We start from the raw sequence: 23809 nt of genomic DNA, 5'->3' as shown, positions 1-23809 counted from the left end.
ACTGCACAGAGGCACCGTAATCCCTAATTGTGTATGCGTATGTGAGTGTGTGACTATACGTCTGTACATATGTATGAATATACTTGTGTGCATAAGCATACATGTATCTGAGAGAGAGGGGGGGGGGGAGAAAGAGGGGATAGTGAGAAAAGAGTGAGAGAGATGGAGAGAATATGTAAGCGTGCGTGTGCGTGTCTGCATTTGGTTGTTTTAATGTCCAAACCAACGGGAAAAATTACAACTGATACGTTTAGCTTTACTACTCACGCAAGTGTAAGGAAAGAAACCATAATGGGGAAGAAGAGTGGTGTAATGTAAAGAGGAAAGATTAAGAAATGTCAGAGCGAATGAGAGGGAGAGAGAGAGAAAAAGAAAGTAAGATAGGGAGAAGAGAAAAATGAGGAAAGCAACGAGAGAGAGAGAAAGAGAGACCTAAAATAGTGTAGAAAGGGAGAGACATAGACAGCAACAATTGTTTAATGAAAGATGAAGGAGAATCTACGCTGAGCAAGTCTATATGATCAAAGGTGCTCCAGCCGTGACGATCCCATCTTATTCTCAAGCAGTTTAATCTACCAACAACTTAGTTTTGCTTAATATGTCTCCTGCCTTGAGGGAAATTTGGCCACTATTTCCGAGAGCTAGTTACCACATAGATGTCTCAGAATGTTAGAGAGACTATTGGAGTTAAATGAAAAGAAGTGTGTAAGGAATATGTCTTTATAAGCCACAAGGATGATGGATGGAGATGTTAAACTTGCAAAAGTATAGGAAATGGATAAAGAGAAGAAATGGAGAAAAGGATAGAAGAGAAATAAGCAGAATAAAAGAGATGGAAAGATACAAGCAAAAAGATAGTGAACGAAAGATAAAACAAGAACATATAATAGAAAGGAATGACGGAAGACAATAGGAAATAAATAAAAAATAATAATTGGGAGGGGTTAAGCTCGAGGAAGTGAAAGAGAAGAATGGTTAGGGAGGAATAAAGGGGTAGAAAGTATAAGAAAGGATGACAGCAGGATTAGAGAAGAAGGAAGGGGTATAATTAGAAAGAGACTAAACGAGAAAGAGGGGGTGGTTAGTGAAAGATATATGAAAGTAAGAGATAGAGTAGGAGAGAATGTAGTAATATTAGAGAGGGTAACAGAGGAACAAAAGAAAGAACAGAAGTGCAATTAGAAAGAGACTCAACGAAAAAGAGGAGCGGTGGTTAGTAAAAGAGACAGGAGAGAGAAAACAAAGTAGGCCGAGCTGAGGAGGACGGTAAATCCCCCCTCCTCCCCCGAGCAGAAACCCTAAAATCAATGGTTTACGATGACTCACTTTGTGTTGTTACCCAACATTGAAACTATTCAATTAGGTTTCTTTTCTTCCTATTTTTCTAGTTTGTCTTTTATCTGTTTTTTTTTCTTTCTGTGCCTAAATTTATATTGTTCTGTTAAAGGATAAAAATTAATCGGCATTCATCAGAAATGTAAAGAAAAATACAATAAATAAAATGAAACCTTGAATCAATGTAACCTTTTTTGGATTTCGTTATTAGCATTATTATTAGTATCAGCAGGCGGGCGGCATGTCAACAAGGTGACATATGACAAAAGAGATAGAAGGGAATAGCTTTTCTTTAAAATAATGTTAAAAAAAAACAAAACAATTAAACAAAAAGAGAAGTGAAGAAAAGAAGACTCCCTTAGGCATGACGAGGAAATTAAAAATGTTAGAGTGAAGTAGAGAAGTGCAGATGGTTGATTGTCGATGGAGATAGGAGAAAAAAAACCTGTGAACATTATAGTAAATATCTACGACAATGGTGATTATGGTAGAGGAGGAATTTGCTGGAGTAGCAAGAATAAATAACGATGCTCAACCAGCCAACATGATGTAAGGCAATGGAAATAACATTCAGGTAAAGGCTGATCTACTACTGAATGCTGTCGGTAAAAAAAAGAAAAAATTATAATTCAAATTTGCAATCTTGTAGGAGACAGAAAACAAAAAGAGCTTAGAGCACTCGTTAACGACGTTCATGGAAAAAGGGGAGATAATATCAAGAAATTAATAATTAATCTCTCAAAGTTAATTTACATATCTAAGAAAAGTCCAGTATGATCTTTGACTGCAGTCAGAGGGCGGGCGAGCAACTATACATGTGTTTCAGTGTACTGAACATTTTCTGATCATCGACAAAAATTTTTGCAGACAGAAGAACAATTGCAAATAATTCCGGGCTAGTATAATTTCACTAATTAAAAATATACTAAATAGAATAATTAATGAAATAAATTCACTACTGGCAGTAACTAATCGTGTATATATTTTGATGTTTAGTGCTAGGTCAGGCTTGATTCAGCAGACTTATCATCTGTCTAGCGTTTTATTCAGTTATAGAATAACCAAAACGACATTATCTAATGTGCCCGTCCCCTTTAAAAAGGCAGGGAAATTTGGCTGCTATTTTTTAGAAGGCTCTGAAACCATGCATATTTATTTTTAATTAATTTAATTATAAATGCAGTTAAATGATGCTTAGCCACAGGTTAGTCCTGCACCTGCAGACATATAATCAAAAACGTTCCAACCCTAATCATACTATTGTTTATTTTACAGACAGTATGTCAAAGTCTACATGACCCATTGTATCTTTCTGATTTTAAAGTAGTAAAATGTAGTTTCAGAGAGATTTGACTGCAGTTTCTAAGGGGCTGAGTGTTAACCTAAATGTATGTCTGTGATGTCATTGTGTGACAAAATAACCATTGCCCAGACTAAAGTAGCTTTAAAGAGATAAAAGATTAATCTGTTTTGACTGAGATTTGAATAATACCATTAGGCAACACTTAAAGTCCCAGGCAGCACAAATTTTTTTAATAAAATTGACCTTTAATACTGATTCTCCTCCATCAGCAAATGTTCTATTACTTTTTTTAAAATCTGCTCTAAAATAATTACCTTCATTGACCATTTAAAAGATAAATCCTTGACTTCTGAATAATTTGGTAATCTATCTCGGTAACATCTGCAATCCATTGATCCCAACTGAGTTGAGACATATCATGCTTCAGGGTTAATGAAACAGGCTATAACATAAAGTAAGGGATACCTTTTGTCGATAAAAATACAATTTCAGCCTCAGAAAAATATATCTCCAATGTGACATTTTAAATTATTCAAAAGTGTTATGACGTATTGATTAATTAATTAACAAAATATTCTGTGGCTATGTGCAATGAGACACTAACTAGCAACCCAAGTGTTAATGGTTCTGTTATCTCATTGATCCACATATTTCAATTACTGGGCATCAAATGAATCAATAATTAGCTGAAGAAGCCTTCACATCAGTGAATCCCACTTTATTGTGGATTGCGGTGTAATAATTCAGATTGCGGTGTAATAAAAAGAATTGTATGTTTTAAATATTTGATAAAATATAAAAATATTCATGGACACATGTTGTTATACAATGAGTCATCGGAGGCATACAGGCCACAACACAACATTTATTGTGCAGAAAAACTGGGGAGTATTCCTCCAAGAACAATATCAAATGTTATGTACACGCCATTTTCGGAAAATTGTTTCAACTTAAACATTTTTTTATAAAGAGTCACAAAGAAAATTAATTTATCAAAATTCAATGGTAAAAATATTGGAATCTTCTGCTCTATATGGTATCTCACTCACCCTGGTAGAATTAGTAGCCAAATTTCCTTCCATTCAAACCCAACCTACCCATCTTAAAAAGTGAAGGATATTCACTTTATAATATGCCTGAAAATAAGGTGAGTGGTCGTGGTTGGAATATCTTTTCTCATAATCCTGTAAGATCAGGGCTGGCCTATGGTTAAATAACAACAACATTTAAAAGTGTGAAATTTCTGAACTGAAGTTTAAAGAACATTGTCAGTGCTATGTGTTGTAAATACAGTGTGTCAGTTCTTGTTGTTAGAAGGGAGGGGGGGTAGGAAGAGGGTTTGTCATGCTTCACTGGTTCTGTGACATGTTTGCAATTGATGACAGACAGATTGAAGAATGTCTCCATAGCAGAGAATTATTTTGCAACAATTCCTCTCTTATTAATCACAATAAAACCAGGAACATTCTCCTACCATTATAATGGAATGTAGGAGATGAAACAGGATGAGTAATGCTTGTACCTACTGGGAATATCAAGAAAAAAATAAAATCAAGGCATTGGGAGCAGGAAATAGTTTTATAAAAGATTGTGTGAGATCCACATTCTATAGTTTAAATTCTGTTTAAGAAGTAAATTCTCCCTAGAGACTACAATAATGGCTGTTATCTCTCTGGCACTACTTTTAGTTCAAGCATCAAAGTTTAGGAACTATTTTATCACATTTTAATATACACAGAAGATTTGGTACATGTTTATGACAGCTTGGGGGTAACCTGTATGTAATTAGTTCTAAGATCTTTTAGAAACAACAACCAAATCTCCCTCAAATAACACCCCACTAATTTGAAAAAAGGTGATGTCAGATAATGCAGCCCCAAAAGTGGGATGACCACAACTGAAATACTTCTGGTCACAGGTCTGTCGGCACAATAAGGGTTGGCCTGGGAGCGAAATTTTTTTTCCCACAAGAGTTCCAGACCCCAGTTAAGAACTCATTTGCATACAACCAATCAGAGCTCAACTCTCAAACTAATTTATGAGCGCATAACAAGTGATAAGCAATAAGATAAGGTCACTTGGGTGAGGAATGACCACGCTTCTTTTCTCTTTTAAGAATACTTGTTATTCTTGTTTCAATTATAGCTGCCTCTGCGTAGTTATTTGTGTTATTGTTTACTTTATAAAGCAGTAAGGAGAGAGGATTGCTAGCACATCATCCTCTACCCAAACTCTTCCCATTTACATCTTTACCATATGGGGCCCTAACAAAATCCAATAATAGGTATAGATGCAAATCTATCTAATTACTTATCTCCTAAAATCAGGCATAATTTGGCAATCGGTCAACTTACAACACCATTCTTTGTCTTAAAGTTACTTGGTAGAGTGAGTTTGTTAACTTGACAATAAGGTCAAAGTGAGCCCTTGAGTTCATTACTGGGGTCCGGAACTCTTGTGTGAAAAAAAATTTGCAGCCTGGGGCTAAACCACAATAATAAGAACAGTGAAGTCTCAACGTGGTCAACTAAGCTACTAGAAATAGCAACAAAGCCGTCTTCAAATCACACCCTACAATCTTTGTAAAAAGAGCACTCTAGATCAGGAAGTCCTTAATATACACAATGTCTGAATAAAAAATGAAATGGTCATGGCTGGACTATCTTTGATCATGTGTTCAATCAGGGCTGACTTGGGACTAAACAACTACGAACATAACTGAGTTTATGATGGAGTCTTAATTATGCAAAAACACATTTAATGATGTGCGTGTGTGTGTGTGTGTGTGTGTGTGTGTGTGTGTGTGCATGCACACGTGCATGTGTATATATCATCATTTTAACATCCACTTTTCCATACTTGAGGCAGATTCATTAAACAATTGTTGCTGTCTATGTCTCTCCCTTTCTACACTATTTTAGGTCTCTCTTTCTCTCTCTCTCGTTGCTTTCCTCATTTTTCTCTTCTCCCTATCTTACTTTCTTTTTCTCTCTCTCTCCCTCTCATTCGCTCTGACATTTCTTAATCTTTCCTCTTTACATTACACCACTCTTCTTCCCCATTATGGTTTCTTTCCTTACACTTGCGTGAGTAGTAAAGCTAAACGTATCAGTTGTAATTTTTCCCGTTGGTTTGGACATTAAAACAACCAAATGCAGACACGCACACGCACGCTTACATATTCTCTCCATCTCTCTCACTCTTTTCTCACTATCCCCTCTTTCTCCCCCCCCCCTCTCTCTCAGATACATGTATGCTTATGCACACAAGTATATTCATACATATGTACAGACGTATAGTCACACACTCACATACGCATACACAATTAGGGATTACGGTGCCTCTGTGCAGTCGTTTTGCATGCTAGAAATACCTGCAAATACATTCGACAATTCATGAAATAAAACTACAAACAAAAAAACAAAGGACACAGTAGATAGTGCAGTTAGTCCTTGGTATATAAAACCACAGTGGAAACATTTAGAACGTCTTCGATCGTAGTCGACTTGACCAGAATTGACCTGGGGTTAAACAATAACAACATTAAACACAAATTATTACTAGCTTCAGAAACAATATTACCAGGACTTTATATTAAATATTGTTCAAAGTTATTTAAGTTCAATAATATTCGATATTAATCAGATCTAAAGCGACGAGCTGACAAAATCGTTAACACACCAAGCAAAATGCTTAGCGGTGTTTCGTCCGTTCTTACGTCCTGAGTTCAAATTCCATGGAGATCGACTTTGCCTTTCATCCTTTTGGGGGCGATAAAATAAGTACCAGTTGAGCACTGGGATCGATGTAATCGACTTAGTCCCCTCCTTGAAACTGATGGCCGTGTGCCAAAATTTGAAACCAATATTAATGAAATTTCAATATTATTATAGTTTAGTAAGGATTCAGTTGTATTCAGATCTCAACAATATTCACTACTGTTCAGATCTGTGTTATTTAATATTAATCAAATATCGTTATTAACTCTTTTAATACTAATCTGCCTGAGACTGCTTCTGGTTCTACAGCACAAACTTTCCATTTTAAAGTGATCTGAGAATATTCCATAAGAATTTTATGCTAATTTATTCCAAATACCAGCTTCATCGTAATATTTCACTAAATTCTTCATTATTTTCAAAATTAATTGAAACAGATGTGGTGTATCTCAACAAAAATATGGCAGCAAAAGGGTTATTCAGGCCTCATTATCTATTATTCATTCTAAAGGCTGCAAGCTGGCAAAATTATTAGCATGCCAGGCAGAATGCTTAGCAGCATATCATCTGTCTTTATGTTCAAAGTTCAAATTCTGCCAAGTTTGACTCTACCTTTCTTGTTTTTGGGGTTGATAAAATAAGTATCAGTTGAACAATGGGGTTAATGTAATTGACCACCAAAAAATAAATTGTTGCCCTTGTACCAAAATTTGAAATCATTATTATTATTTATTATTGTTCAAATTCAGCTTTGTGGCAGGCAATGATAACTTTCTCAAAAATACACATTTTTCTTTAAGGTTTTTGATGGAGTAGATTCTGATTATCGTGATAAAATTTTGAAAAATAGTAATGTATATTTATTGCAAAATATACAAATGAGAAATTTGTTTTATTTAATTTTACTTTGTTGGTAATAATTTTTTTTTTTAAGAATAGTATTCATTTCATCATTTTGTATAAACATCATGAAATCTGATAAAAGTTAAATCATAATTATTCCCAGCTGGCCTTTTATTTAATGACTAGTAGGTTGTCAGAATCAGCAGAGCTTCAAACAAAATTCCTGCATATTTATTTTGCAACTCTTTACATTCTGAGTTCAAATCCTGTCAAGGCCAATTTTGCTTTGTCTCCTTCCAGGGTCAATAAAATAAGAGTTATCAGTTGAATACTGAAATCAATTTAATGTTCATATAATAGAGATGTTTTGTGTGTTGTTAACATAAGGAGAGTTTTGACCCTATTTATTAAAATCCAATCAGAATCAATTTAACTTTTCATTCCTCTCGGGTTAGTAAATGAAGTAGCAGTAATATACAGGAGGGTTGATTCAATCAACACTGCTTATTGTGTGCATGAACGTGCAGGTGTAGTGGCTGTGTTTAAATCTATGTTATTTGTGAAATTTGTTACCAAGGAAATTGTTTAGTTAGTAACTTTCTAAATTGTATAAGGGTGCATGAAGTGTATTGTGAATGTGTCCAGTCAGTTTTTTTTTTTTTAACACATACAATGGAATAGATTATTGTTTAAAGACATGTTTACAATGTGAATTTCTGTGTTAAGTTAATGGAGTCATTAATTTAAAGAAAAGTTTTATAGATGTTTCATAGCTGATATCTTAAATTTGGGCCAATTTACCATGAATAATTAAAAAATTTTATGCTCAAAATAGTTTTTAAAAAGATATATGAAAAAAAACACCATTTGAGTGTGGCCGTTGCAGTACCACATGACTGGCCCTCATGCCGGTGGCTGAGCTTGTTTTAAGATTTACTCGTTCTACAAATCAATTTTCCCCATTGAAATTAAGTAAAATATAATTAATCCATTCCAGCCCACCAAAACCACCAAAAATAATTTCTTTATGGGTTTTGAAACAGAAAAGGTGTAGTTACAAGTAAAATGTCAGTTATAAAAAAGAGAATGCCTAAGAAATATGTAAACTGATTTTTATTACCTAAATTACCTTAAAGATGGGACGATATGTGTGCAAGGAAGACAATAGAACAAGCAGAAGGAGGATTACTGTTTGGAAGGAGAATCTCCTTCCATTAAAACTTCATGAAGAACAATTTCTGGTGTTTTCTCTCTCACTTGCCTTAATTTAGTCTTTTTGTATACACTTTCTTTGCTTTTTACACTTGCAGGTCATTTCATTAGAAACATATCAAGAGAATTCTGCTTTTTCCTGCCTTTCAAAATGTTACAAAAATGCGCCAGAGCAGTGTCATTAAATAAAGTAGCTACACGACCTGTAGCAACTTTTTCGGGATGATATTTTTCTCCAAATTCAGAAACATACTGCCACTTTGCCAACACTGCCTTTACTCGCAGTGATAGCATTCTCTGCTACACTTTCCTCCACTACACTGCCAGGCCATATCAATGATTTTCAGGCAGTTTACAATGTTGTAGTGCTCCTTTCAAAACTCCTGAAGGGTTAGATTTGCATTTTCTGTGACTTAAAAGCACTGACGAAACAAGTATTTGGTGTACAATTTCTTAAAATTAGAAATCACCTTGTGGTCCATGGACTGCAAGATAGGGGTGGTGTTGTGTGAAGGGTACATAACTTTTATAAATTTAAATTCGTCCAGGATATCATCTTCGAGGTTAGCAGGGTGAACAGGAGCATTGTCAAAGATGACGAGGGCCTTGAGAGGAAGATTGTTCTTCAGAAGATACTTTTTCACTGCTGGTCCTAAGACAAGGTTGACTCACTCGGAGAAGAATTGCCTTGTGACTTGGGCTTTAACATTTGCACTCCACATGACCTGCAGCTTCTTCTTCAGGATTTTGTGCAAACACTCATGGCTTTTCAGAATGGTAGACAAGGAGTGGCTTAATCTTCAAGTCTCCACTCACATTGGCACAAAGGGTGAGAGTTAGCCTTTCTTTCAAGGGCTTGTGGTTTGGCATTTTATTCTCCTCTGTCTTGATCTCATCCTTTTTCTTCAGGATGGTGCAGATTGTCGATGTGCTTCGGTCGTATTGACGTGCTATGTCCACTACATGCACTCCTCTCTCATGTTTATCAATGATTTCCTTCTTCAATTCTATCATAATCAGCTTTTTATTCTTCTCAGGACTGTCCTTTGCACTAACATTCTAAGGGCCCATGGTTAAACCAACTAATTATAAAATAATAGCAAAAAATGCACAAAACTAAACAAAAACACTGGAAAAACCCAACAGAGATGCTGCTACAATGAGATAAACACGTGAACTGAGCAAGTGGAGACTGCACTTGTTGAGAGAGCATGTGCAAGATCAGCGCTGACTAGCGGTCGCATGTATGAAACTCGCTCATACTACGGATTTCCTCTTGTACTTCAAGACAAAAATTCACACAAGCCTCAACTCATGCAGCAAATTACTTATACAATGATGCACGTGTACAGTGAGGTTCTGCTGTATCTTAAGTGATCTTGTGCATTAAGGCTACTGAATTATTAGCAAACTGAATCTGGAAGAGTGCAATAATTTAAGGTCAAAACTCACAAATTTCCAGCCAAACAGTACAATAACTAATAGTTTTTTCTACTATAGGCACAAGGTCTGAAATGGAGGAGGGAGTTAGTTGATTACATTGACCCCCAGTGATCAATTAGGACTTATTTAATCTTTTCTCTAGGCACAAGGCCCGAATTTTTTGAGGAGGGACCAGTCGATTAGATCGACCCAAGTTCGCAACTGGTACTTAATTTATCAACCCCAAAAAGATGAAAGGCAAAGTCAATCTCGGTGGAATTTGAACTCAGAACGTAAAGACAGACGAAATACTGCTAAACATTTCAGCCAGCTTGCCGCCTTGGGACTTATTTAGTCAAATCCAAAAGGATGAAAGGCTGAATTGACCTTGGTGGAATGTGAACTCAGAACGTCGCTAAGCATTTTGTCTGGTGCGGTAACGATTCTGCCAGTTCACTGCTTTATCACAATAACTAGCATTAAATAAACACATATCTCACATTAAATATTCCAACTATATCACTAGAGTGGGACTGAATTTTTATTATTCTTTGTTGATTTTGTAAAATATTTTCATTAAATTTCTTTAAATATTCCATGTTAAAATGCAGCAATGATGCAAAAGAATTAATAAATTATTGTTTTCAAATCACAAAAGTCTTTATTAATATACTTTTTAATTTTATTTTTCACATACCCTATCCCAACAAACCAAACTACATCTCCTCTTCTCTTCCTTACGTTTCCTCATTTTCATGCACTATGCTTATCTCTTCCAATCCTGTCCTTACTACCCTGTCTATTCTATCATTGCTATCTTGTAGTGTCATCTCCCCCACACTTTGCTTTCATGTGAACCCCCTACTCCCTCATCCTTGGCAATACTCTACCATCCCATGTATATTCTGATCCCTGTACCTTGAAGGTGTGCCCTAGCACATTGCTACCAGCTCTCTCTCGCTCCCTCTCTCACTTTGTCTCTCTTGCACTCTCACATTTTCACTCTCTTCCACTCTCTCTCTTTCATTTTTGATCACTTTCTCTGTCTTTCTCTCTCTCTGACTGTGTAACCAACAAGACATCTGTTTCTGTCCTGTCACAATCTAACCACTCATCACCTGGCACAAGGCCACCTCTTCCAATACCCACCCTCTCAAAGGATCTTAACTTTGTCTTATGAGTTAATTGGTGACCCACCAGTGCTGGTACCTCATAAGTGTATCCTGTCTCCACTCTAAAGTGGCTGGCATTTGGAAGGGCATCCAGCAGTAAAACCCATGTCAAAGCAGATTTTGCTGGTGCTAGTGCCACATGGAAAGCACCCAGGCCACTCAGTAAAGTGGCTGGCATGAGGAAGGGCATCCAGCTGTAAAAACCATGCCAAAACAGACCTCACCAGTGCCATGTAGAAAGCACTCAGTTCACTCTGTAAGGTGATTGGTGTTAGGAAGAGCCTTGCCAAAACAGATGGTGAAACCTGGTGCAGTCTTCTGACCTGTCAGCTCCTGTCAAACTGTCCGATCCATGCCAGCATGGAAAACAGACATTAAATGATAATGATGATGAAGCTTATATGATGGTGGTGGGGAAGGTCAGTAAGTTACTAATGACGCCATAAAGGGATCAATGATATAAGAGGTTTGCTGGACCCCTGTTTCAAAATTACCTGTAATATGACGGATAACACTCTAGCATATATATAGTATTCAGATCTCAGTGATATTCAATATAACCAAGTCTCACCATTACTCAGTATTAATCATAAACTTTAATATTATTCAATACTGTTTAGATCTCAGTTTTGTTCAGTATTATTCAAAACTCAATATACGTATTTAATATTGTTCACTGAAAAAGTTTATCATTTTCAATAAAAGAAGAAATGAATGCTAGAAATAAAAAATTTCTGTTTTGTATAATATTATCAATCACGAATGAAATCACATTTTGCGATTAGAATCTGTGTGTGTGTGTGTATGTGTGTACATACACACATACACACATATGCATACACACATGCTGGATGTTTAAGTGGGGTAAATGGAGGTATGTTTATTCGAAACTCATGATTCACTCTATTCACTCAGTACTTAAGAAATCTTGGGATGATCATACATGGCAAATAATTCTATGCATGAATCATCATCTGTAAATGAATATATATATATATATATATATATATATATGAATGTATGTACGTGTATATATGGATGTATGTATGTGTATGTATATATATGTATATAAATAAAATGTATGTGTATATGGATGTATATACAGATATATATATAAGAAATGTATGTATATATATACATGTTTCTATATATATATATATATATATATCAATATACATCTCTCTCTCTCTCTCTCTCTCTCTCTCTCTCTCTCTCTATATATATATATATATATATATATATATATATATATATATATAAGCAATGTTAATTCTCTAAATGAAGTATTAACAGTAACTGCACGATAAAGTGTAGTATATTGCCACTTAAGTGTGGCTGACCCCTAGGGGTGGATGTTACTGTTGCTTTTAGCCCCAGGAGGACATCTCCTCCAGCTGGCTTATCGACACACGACTGTGTCCTGTTTGCCAAGGGAAGTTATCCCTCTCACCATGATCTGCAGCACGAACGGATCCGGATTTCAGGGTTATTTCCCTTCGTCGGCGTTCGATAGCTACTGACCCTGGCGATTGCTTGTTTTCACCTTTTCGATATCAGTGAAGAATTTCACTGGAAAAGTAGATATAAGATTGCCAGGTTTTTGTCTCTCTCGCCAGGGTCAGTAGCTATCGAACGCCGACGAAGGGAAATAACCCTGAAATCCGGATCCGTTCTTGCTGCAGAAAGAATACGGAGACAAGGAGAAAAACACGGAGAAAAAATTAATTGAATAGTGTTCAGTCAACGGTCAATCATAATAATGGCTGATCATAACAATGGCTGACCGGAAGTTAGAAATTCTTTTTTCAGGAGAGCTAAGAAAAGGGGGAGATAACAAACGGTGATCGAAGAACGAGGGGCTGTGTGTGGGAGATAGAATGCTGGTGATCTTGACGTATGTAGTGTGAAAATGGGGAAGGGAGAAAGGAGTTGGTCAGTTGTAGTGTGTGCGTGGTGTGATGCAAGGGTATTGGTGTGGTGTGATGTGAGGGTGTTGGGAGGTGGGGAAGGCATGGGTGGAGTGTGGGTTAGGCTGAGGGTGGGGTAGAGGTAGGGGTCTGTGGGTAGGGGTGGGTGGTGGGTGTAAGGGTGTGTGTGTGTAGACAGGACAACACATTTCAAATCAGTGAACTTCATTAGAAATGTGAAAACTACCTACCCTGGCATCTGTTATAACTTTCGTAAATTTTCAGCCTAACACCCGCACGATTACCTAACCCTAACACCCTAACCCTGACCCTAAAACCCTAATCCTAACACGGTAGTGAAGATCGTGTGGGTGTTACTCTGAAAATTTACCATAACTTTTTGTTGTTCTGTTTAATATATACATAGATTATGCCTCCAAAGAAGAGAGTTTGCTGGGGAAAGAAATCAACCTGTTTAAAAAGACAGCAACAGACTGCAGCAATTCACCACATTCCAGAAGCTACTTTGAACATAATGCAAAATGGTGCATGAACATCTGCTGTCCAATCTGATAGAATTCTGGCAGAACTGTGTAGCAACAGATCACCAGCAATTGCTTCATCAGAAATTGCCATCCTAGCTCCTGCGAAAAGGGATTACCCTGCTATGTATAATCAAGGCAGCGCAAAATGTTGTTTTGCACAAGCATTTGTATCGCCAATTAGACAGATGAAATTTACGTACACTTAATAATGTTACGCAAAACAGCCTTCAGACTTTCCCTATTAATTTCATCATAAGGGTTTTTTCGTTGTAAGGCTTTCTTTTTTTAGTTGATTTTCACCTAGTAAGACTTATCGTAGATGGCGTAATAAGTCACACCTGGACAACGTCAGGTTATACTGCTAGTATATATATATATATATATATATATATATATGCGAGTAAAAATAAATACAAAAAAGGGGGGGGTTGTATGATTGTGTATAGAGGAATATATTATTTTGTTTAAAAGAGTTCCAACACTGTCTGTTTTTTATGTTTTATTTATATTCCTGCAGAACCAATGTGGGGTATAGAATATGGAATATACAATATATAATATAATACACAATATATAAAATAAAATAAAATAAAATAAAAATGGATGGCACCATGAAATAAAGTATTGAATGTAGTAGATAGATAGATAGATAGATACATACATATATATATATATATGTTGGCTGATTTCTCCAGTTACACTTTACATTGTATAGAGAGGGGAAGAGAGAGTGTGAAGGAGAGATATAGTGACTTAACACAAGGGGTTCAGTGTGAGTTGAGAGAATCTTAGATGAGGAGGAGAGCAGGCATAGAAGATTGTTATGGGAGAAGTCATATATAGAAGAGAAACTTGTTTTATTTTAGTTTTTTTACCATCTAATAAATATTTTTCTTTTGAAAATTAGTATTCATTTGATCATTTTCTATAAGGACCAAGACATTTGATAAAAGTTAAATTACAATTATTGTATTTATGCCATATTTCCTGATGTTAAAAGTATATATCCAGTTACCTATCATATGATGGGTCATTTTGAAAGCATATATTTTTTGACATTTTATGCATAATCTCTCTCTCTCTTTCTCTCTCTTAATATATATATATATATATATATATATATATATATATAACAAATGTACACTAAGAGGATGTACATTTGTTTATGAGTTTGTACCTTCATATGTGTGTGTGTTGTACATCTATTTATATATGTGTACGAATGCACACGTATTTCACATTACTTCTTGATAGGAGGTGAAAGAAAACGACTCTCCTACCTTCCAATCTTTATTTCTCTGTGGTTAGTATTCATGAGATAAATGGTACCTTGAGAGCAGATCCATATCTTGAGATGCTATCTTGGCATCAAAACTGTACCAAATGATTACAGCATGTCATTGTCTTCTTTTGAAATAAATCAAGAATTTTGTACCATTCTATTGTGTTCAAAGAAATTTCTCTCTCCTTCGAGGTTGGAATTTTACCAAAATGTCTTTGCAAGCTGATATTCAGTTGTATATAAGTCATTAGTCTTTAACCTTGAACCATAGTGGACAGGATGAAGAGATGTTGACGTTATTCAGGTTATAGTTTCTAATCCTGTTGGTCATCTATCTACATTAAACACTTAAGCAAGTTATTCAACTCTTTCAGTCCATTACACTAACTTAAAGTAACAAATTAAAGTAACAAATACAATATGGCTTAGTGGGGCTAAACAAAGTTTTGTAGATTATATTACATTGTCATGAGTTCTTTCTTTTCAAAGACTAGTGTGATTTGAGGGGCATTTGGCTGTTATTTCTAGTAGTTGTTTGAAAATTTGTGTAGATGCTCTCCTGTAGGACCTATATGAAAGTGAGTGTGTGTGGGGCTCTGCTTTTTTAAGTTTAATGCCCTAACAGAAATATTAGTCTGTACGATTATACATTCCTCAAAGAAATGGAGAAATTATCCAAATATAGAGATAACCAGAATGTAGGGATGAAAATTAAAAATAATCCCCATATAACAGGTTTAACCTTTCCATTACCAACCTGGCTGAAACCAGCTCTGGCTCTAAGTACAAATGTCTTGTTTTCATAAGTTTTGAATTAAAATCTTCCACCAAACCTTCGTCACAATTTATGTTCCTAGCACTAGCTGAATGATAGGTAATTTTATAAAATTCTTTGTTATATTTAAAGTAATTGAAAGAAACATAAAGCATCTCGAAATAAATACAGTAACAAAAGGGTTAATAGACAAAACATGTAGAAAATGCCTAACCTTATAAACAATACACAGAAAATAACACTGCTAGATACTGTTGTCTTATGTTCTCTTTGGTCCTAGATAGAAATATTACATATAGCACTGTTAAATATAGTAGAAAATACAAAACATAACATTGCACATAGTCAAAGCTTGCAGATGCATATAGTTCTGCATACAATACTGAATAGTAACAATAATAATGATGGTGATGATGGCAGTGGTGGTGATGCCTTTTTTTCCTTCTTTATGTCTCTGATGTATCATTGAAGGCATTCACATTGTTTTGAGAATTATCATTATTTTTTTCTTTAAAAAACTGTTTTGCTGTAAAATAGTTTTGTTAGTTATTAATTTTCCTGTGTTAAACTCTATTGATTCATGTTTAGCTTTATTATGTTTAATTAGGTGGGTATTGAGTTTTTAATGAAATAATTGATGTAATATAGCAGAAAAATTGATCAAAGACTGTAAGATTCCAACAGCAGTGTTCAGTTTCTGACCTAATAACAGTAGATAGTAATATATTCTCTTATAGTTATTAAATCAGACCATCAACCTACAGCAGTATTTATCATATAGCTTGGTACAGTGGTCAGTTATATATATGTATTTTACTTATTAATACCCATATGCTTTCTCCTATTATTATGTCTGGCATCATCTTGTTAAAATTTTAACAAGAGGTCTAAGCTATTTAACTGCTGCAATTTGGCAGAGGGAGGTAGACACTCACTGATGAGTCTTTAATTAGAGATGAAACCAGTCAATTCAGTTTTCATTCCAAGTTGCTATCAAGCCTGTTATTTAAAAACAATGGTTTGGTTTCTCAGTCAGGATAAATTTCTTTATTCAACATATTTTACATCTTAGATAACTTCATTGTGTGTGTGGTGTGCGTGAGTATGCACGCATGCATGCACATGTGTGTGTAAACCTAAGTGCAAGCATGGCTGTATGATTAAGAACCTCATGATTTTTTGTTTGATCATAATGTGTGACATCTTGAGCCAGTACCTTCTATTTTAGCCCTGAGCTGGCCAAAGCCTTGAAAGTGAAATTGGTAGACAGAACTGATATTCTAAGCGAGTAGTGTGTGTGTGTAAGGGGGGTGGGGGTGCTGTTTGTACCCTTGTCTTTGACACCACTTTAACAGTAACATTGTTTGTGTTTCCAATGAACAAAAGGTATCACACCTGTTTGATGTCTAAGGTACAATAAAGCACATTCCTGAAAAAAAAATACGCAAGTAAAGGGTGTCCAGTAGCAGAATACTGCCTCAAATAGTCCTTCTCAACCCATCCCAGAATGTGAAAAGTGGATGCAAAAACAATGATGAGGAAGATGATGATTTTGTTGGCCAGAAAGGGAAAATGTTTCATGCAGCTGTTGTTGATGATGATGATCTTTCTCTTTGCCATCATTATCATCATCTATTTGAAGCAAAGTGCTGCACACTGAAAATGAAAAATTCATGATCGTCATTGTCATTATCATCATTACCATCATCTTCCTCATCCTCATCATCATTGTTGTTATCATTGTCATCATTGCTGTTATCATTGTTATTGTTGACCACATCTATCATTTCATCATCCTCTTCATTTATTTATGAAATGGTCTGTCTGCATACATCCCTACAGCACACACATCAGATAGCCTCACAAAGACATAGAGATACCCTTACACACATACATATACACAAACAGAATATATACACACATGTCAATTTCATACACACTCACACATGCTCACAAAAACACAGAACACAGATGCACACATCGCTCCATACATGTACTTGTTCACTCACACACATATGCTTGCCCATACGCAAACTTGTGCACACAAACACTTTGTGTGTGTATGTATATAATATATATATATATATATATATATATATATATATATATATATGCATACACACACATACATATACACACTCACATACACTCAGTAAATTGCTCTATATTATATCTTCCAATTTTCATCTGTCAATTTTTTTCTTTTTTTTATCCTTTCCGAAAGTTGTTCAATTTCTTAACTGATACAATTCTTCTACAATTGCACCCAATATAAAATAACTTTACTTTAGAATGATATTTGATGAGATAGTGGCTTTTTCTGAACATATATTACTTCAGACTCACATTGTCACACATGATCACATTAACACAATTATACATACATATATATACATGCATACAATGAACCTCTTTCAGTTACCATCTACCAAATCCACTCACAAGACTTTGGTCAGCCTGAGGCTGTACTGGAAGATACTTACCCAAGGCACCATGCCTGCAGTGGACTGATATCCTGTCCAGTGGAAATGCTGATATGCCTGCCTAACCAGTGGTATGGCATAATTTGAAAGCTGTCATAATGCAAAGCATATTGTGACCAGCGTTGTTTAACATCATCTGATAGTCTGGTTGATATATATATTAATTGAAGTATACAGTATTATATATCCATTATGGCTGATCTTACCAATCAGTTTCGTGCTAGGGAATCAATGGAGTGTTAGGTAACAGTGTGATTACATAACCCTGCAATCATCAGAGGCAGCCATCATGGAATGAAATACAGTGACTGCTCTCTATTGTTGGAGGTAAATAAATACATCCGGTTTGTGGTTGTTGAAAAGAGAGCAGTCATCATATTTCATTCCATAACAGCTACCTCAGATGAGCACAGAGTTACATAATCAGACTGTTACCTAACACTCCATTGAATCCCTAGCACAAAGCTGATTGATAAGATTGGCTGTAATGGATATATAATACTGTACACTTTGGTTAATATACCCCACTCTACTAACAGATATATGAGTACATTTTTTTCCTGGCTTATGGACTATTAGATGACTTACACACATACACACACATTTACACATCTATGATAGGCTTGCTGCAGTCTTCTTCTGTATGTTTGATCCCTTCACTCTTCATCTGTTTCCAAATTTTATTTCTTCACTTGTAAACAATTTGCAGCCCTTTCATTTACATCATTGACAACACTGCTACCACCTCTGTAGTGAGCACCTCATCCACTACATCTCAGTAGGTCATCTTACAACATTACAAATGGTTATTTCCCAACACTGTAGAAGCAGCTAAAAATCTCCAGCAACAAATATTTCTTCCACTCTTTGCAAAGGAAGAGAGGGCAGGAAGGTCAGATATGAAAAACTTCTGGGACAAAAACTGGAACAAAGTGTCTTAATTTCATCAGGTAGTTGAAGTAAAAATTACAGTTTTGTGGAGTTATGATATAGATGCACATTTGCTTAACATATAGCAATAATAATTGTTTCAAATTTTGTCACAAAGCCTACAATTTTAAGGGGATGGGGTTAGTTGATACCATCAATCCCCAGTACTTAACTGGTACTTTATTTTATCAACCTAAAAGGATGAATAACAAAGTTGACCTTGGCAGGATTTGAACTCAGAACATAGAGCCAGAAGAAATGCTGCAAAGTATTTATTCTCATACTCTAATGATTTTGCCAGCTCAATAATATAATAATGATGATGATAATGATAATAATGAAAATAGGTTAGCAATAAAAGGAAATGGAAAGAATAATAGAGTTATAAAAAATCGATTAAAATAGGTTAGAGAGAGTAATTAAAAAAATAAAAGAAATATCAGCGATGAAGGAAGTGAGATGCAGCACAAACTGAGATTCAAAGAGATGTTTCCATCCATTATTGTTGTGATTTCAGCATTTGTAAAATAGAGATAAATAGAAGTAAATTGATTATTAATAGAGTTGAAGGCAACATAATGATGTCTGGTTGATATCACAAAATGGTTCTATATTTTATGAGAAGAGGAAGATATAGAAGCTGTGACACTCATGCTTTTTCCATAATGCATTAACAGTGACTAGAAAATTTTCAAATCATGCAAAAACAAATAAATAGATATACAAATGGTGGGAGGCCATAAGTAGAATGGAATTGTTTCTTGCGAGATTAGAAAACAATTTAGATTGGTTGAATACAGGGTTAGCATAATTCACAGAAACAGTTGCAGTAGTAGTAATAATAATAATAGTTTCGAATTTTGGCACAAGGCCAGCAATTTCAGAGGAGGAATGAGTCAATTACATCAACCCCAGTATGCAACTGGTACTTATTTTATTGACCCTGAAAGGATAAAAGGCAAAGTTGACCTCAACAGTATCTGAACTTGGAATGTAAAGACAGACAAAATGCTGCAAAGCACTTTGCTTGCTGCTCTAATGATTCTGCAAAATAATAATAAAAATAACTAGTTGGACCCATGGAAATTCCACGGAATGGAAAAAATTAAGGGGACCTATTTAAGAAAGAAAGGATGACTTGCATTTTTATAACATTCATAGTTTAGCTTTCTTTAAGTGTTCTTGATGTTTGTTGACATTCATTTCTTCACATCTCTGTCAGTGTTGTCTTTTTCCTCTTTTTATTATATCTTCTCAATATTCCTCTCTGGTCCATGCTCTATATCTACATATCCTTTCTTGAGCAGCTTGCAACCATGTTTTTTAGTGAATCCAGAGTTTAGGCTAAATTAACCCTTATAAACAAATATCAACTTTTGCACTTATGCATATGTGATGGTTGTTATAAAAAAATTAATTCAATAAAAAAATACTTTTTAATATCAACACATTATCACCACCACCACTGCTACCAGCCTCTCTTTTTCTCTCTCTCAATATAACTGCCTTCCCTGTCTCTATCTACATTCTGCTAACATTTTAACCACATGATAAGTATTCTTTCCCCACCCCACCACATGTCGTTAACACTTCTCTCTCCCTCTTTTTTCTCACCTTTTTCTCTTCTTCTTTGCCTCCACCCTCAGCTGACCACATGACTGTTTGGCCTAAGTGTATTAATATTAGTCACTACTTCTTTCTCTCTTCTTTCTTCACTCCTCCATCTCTCACTCTTATTCCATCTCTCACTCCACCTTCACCTCTCTAGCTAACTAATGTATAATGGGCAAACAAACAGGCAATTTATTATTATGATAATAATAATATAAGTGCAGGCCTGGCTGTGTGGTAAGAAGCTCATTTCCCAACCACATGGTTCTGAGTTCAGTTCCACCTTAGGTAAATGTCTTCTACTATAGCCTCGAGCCAACCAAAGCCTTGTGAGTGGAATTGGTAGATGGAAAATGAAAGAAGCCCATTGTACTCTCACTTTTCCCTCCATTCCTCACCCTCTTTTACTATCCTATATATCTCTCTCCACCCCTACACATTCAATAATACTATAAAAAGAGACAGATCCTCTGAAGTGAAATCATATCTGAAGAACCTACAAGAATAGGTGCAAGCACTAATATTTATAAAACGTGATATATTAATAAAAATCTGTAAATGTACAACCATCCAGATATCTGAGTACCTTATTATTTTTTCTAATATATAATTCCTGTACATCACCTCCAAACCTTCCAATATATATATATATATATATATATATATATATATATATATATATGTATGTGTGTGTGTCTGTCTGTCCTGCCTTCGCTTGACAACCAATTCTGGTGTGTTTATGTCCATGTAATGTACCAGTTCGGCAAAAGAGACTAATAAAGTAAGTACTAAGCTTATAAAGAATAAATGCTGGGGTAAATTTCTTCAAGGCCCTTTAGGGCAGTGCCCCAGCATGGAAGCTGTCAAATGACTGAAACAAGTAAAAAAAAAAGAAAAGAAAAGAATAATAATAATTTCAAATTTTAAACAAGCAGTTTTGAGAGGAGGCAGTTAGTCATACCATCAACTCCAGTATTTGACTGGTATTTTATTTTATTGACCTTGGATGGATGGAAGGCAAAGTTGACCATGGTTACGTTTGAACTGTAGTAGTAGTAGTAGTAGTAATAGTAGTAATGGTTTCAAATTTTGGCACAAAGCCAGCAATTTCAGAGGAGCTAGGTAAGTTGATTACATCGACCCAGTACTCAACTGGTACTTATTTTATTGAGTTCAAAATCATGAAAGGCAAAATCAGCCTCAGCAGAATTTGAATGCAGAATGTAAAAATGGACAAAATGCTACAAAGCATTTTGCTTGGTGTACTGACAATTCTGTGAACAATTCTGCCAACTCGCTGCCTTAATGGTAATAATAATGATAATAATGATGATGATAATAATAATACTTTCATTATTGACTACAAGGGCCAGAAAACAAACATTTGAGACAATACAAAACAGTGGAGATTTACATAATCATGTGTAAACAATAAAACAATAACAATGAAGAAAATTGATAACAACAAAATTCCATATTGGGTGGGTGAGGTAGCAGTCAATACTTAATCACCCTGATTAAGAAACCCAAGCAATACTTAATCATCCTGACTATCTAGGGTCCCACAGAGAGGTGCCTCTTTTCCATCCATTCTCTCCAGCCTACATGCACAAGATGAGAGCAGGCCCATTTTCTCTCTCTAGTGTATGTACTTGCCATGAACTGGAGGCAGTTCAACTGATAGAAAATTGGGGTCTTTACTATGACACAGGGGAAACAATTTTGAACATAATTTCCATTATGTTTGCTTTTTTACTTTATCAGGTAGGCTGATTTTGAAACTACAGTCAATTTCCTATCGTCGTCGTCGTCGTCGTCGTCAGTAGTAGTAGTAGTAGTAGTACTACTACTACTACTACTACTACTACTACTACTACTATACTACTACTACTACTACTACTACTACTACTACTACTACTACTACTACTACTACTACTACTAATAATAATAATAATAATCCTTTCTACTGAAGGCACAAAGACTCAAATTTGTGAGGAGGGGACCAATCGATTTCATCGACCCCAGTGTTTCACTGGTACTTAATTTATTGACCCTGAAAGGATGAGAAGTAAAGTTGACCTCAGCGGAATTTGAACTCAGAATGTAAAGACAGACGAAATACCACTAAGCATTTGCAGTTTACCCAGCGTGCTAACAATTCTGCTAGCTTGCTGGATAATAATAATAATAATAATAATAATAACAACAACAACAACAACAACAACAACAACAACAACAACAACAACAACAACAACAACAACAACAGTATTGGGTGTGAGAGCTATCTCCTTTAGCAGATTGTGATTCCATCATGTTTTATCTTCTGCTGTATCTGCATTGAAAAATAAAGTGGAAGGTGGTGGGGAAACAAGAACAGAATTTTAAGTGAGGAAGTTAAATAGTTTAATTTCCTTTGAGACAAAATTCTTTCGAAGATGTTTTACATTTCTTCTCTCTCTCTTTCTCTCTCTCTCTCTTGTTCTCTCTCTTTCTCTCCCTCCTATTTCTTACTCCCTCCTCTCTTTGGTGTTCGCTCCTTAAGTAAAAATAGGTCAATAGGAGAACTATTAAGACTCAAACAAACCAACTAGACAGAACTAAAAGGAAGTTTGAAAATGGGTAAGGTAGGAGGAATAAGAGGGGGAGAGTAGAGCTGTGGGTAGATCATAAAATAATTTAGAAAACAAGAAGAATTTTTGTTCTCCTTGTTTTAATGCATTCATCATCATCATTGTCAATGTTGTAAACAATATCATCAGCAGCAGCAACACCAAAATCAGTATAAACAATCGATATGCCTATGTATCTTTGTTCATGTGTGTATGAATATATATGTGTGCATGTGTATATATATATTTATATATATATATATATATATATATATATATATATATATATATATATATATATATATATACTGGTTATAAATATCAAATTCAGTACAACAAATTTAGCAATGATGAATTTTCCAATCATAACAACAGCTATGTGGATATGAATCTCAATAAACACACCACAACTTCTAAACACCATCATGGATTGGAACACCCTGGCACACAACTTAACTCTATGAAATATATTTGTAAAAATAACTCCACCATAAAAAAGAAAAAAATTTTAACAACTATGGACAAAATAACAAGACTTTTACTAACCAGTTTTCTACCAATACCTATATATCTAATAAGATAAGCAATTGTAATGTCACAGGCAGTCATTACAAGAAAAACATTAACATAGCTGGAAATAGTAATACAAAACAAAGTTTTT

General features: G+C 35.1%; 1 protein-coding gene across 1 annotated transcript in view; it reads left to right on the top strand.

The window, feature by feature from the left end:
* LOC149135581 (uncharacterized) overlaps window positions 1–23809 on the top strand; it is a 150051-nt gene that overhangs the window by 83550 nt on the left and 42692 nt on the right. The window lies entirely within an intron of this gene.

The sequence above is a fragment of the Octopus bimaculoides genome, chromosome 5 (assembly GCF_046866305.1).
Source record: "Octopus bimaculoides isolate indiv1 chromosome 5, ASM4686630v1, whole genome shotgun sequence".
NCBI classification, from domain to species: Eukaryota; Metazoa; Mollusca; class Cephalopoda; order Octopoda; family Octopodidae; genus Octopus; species Octopus bimaculoides.
Note: the sequence above shows the minus strand (reverse complement) of the source record. Positions and strands in the feature narration are given on the sequence as shown.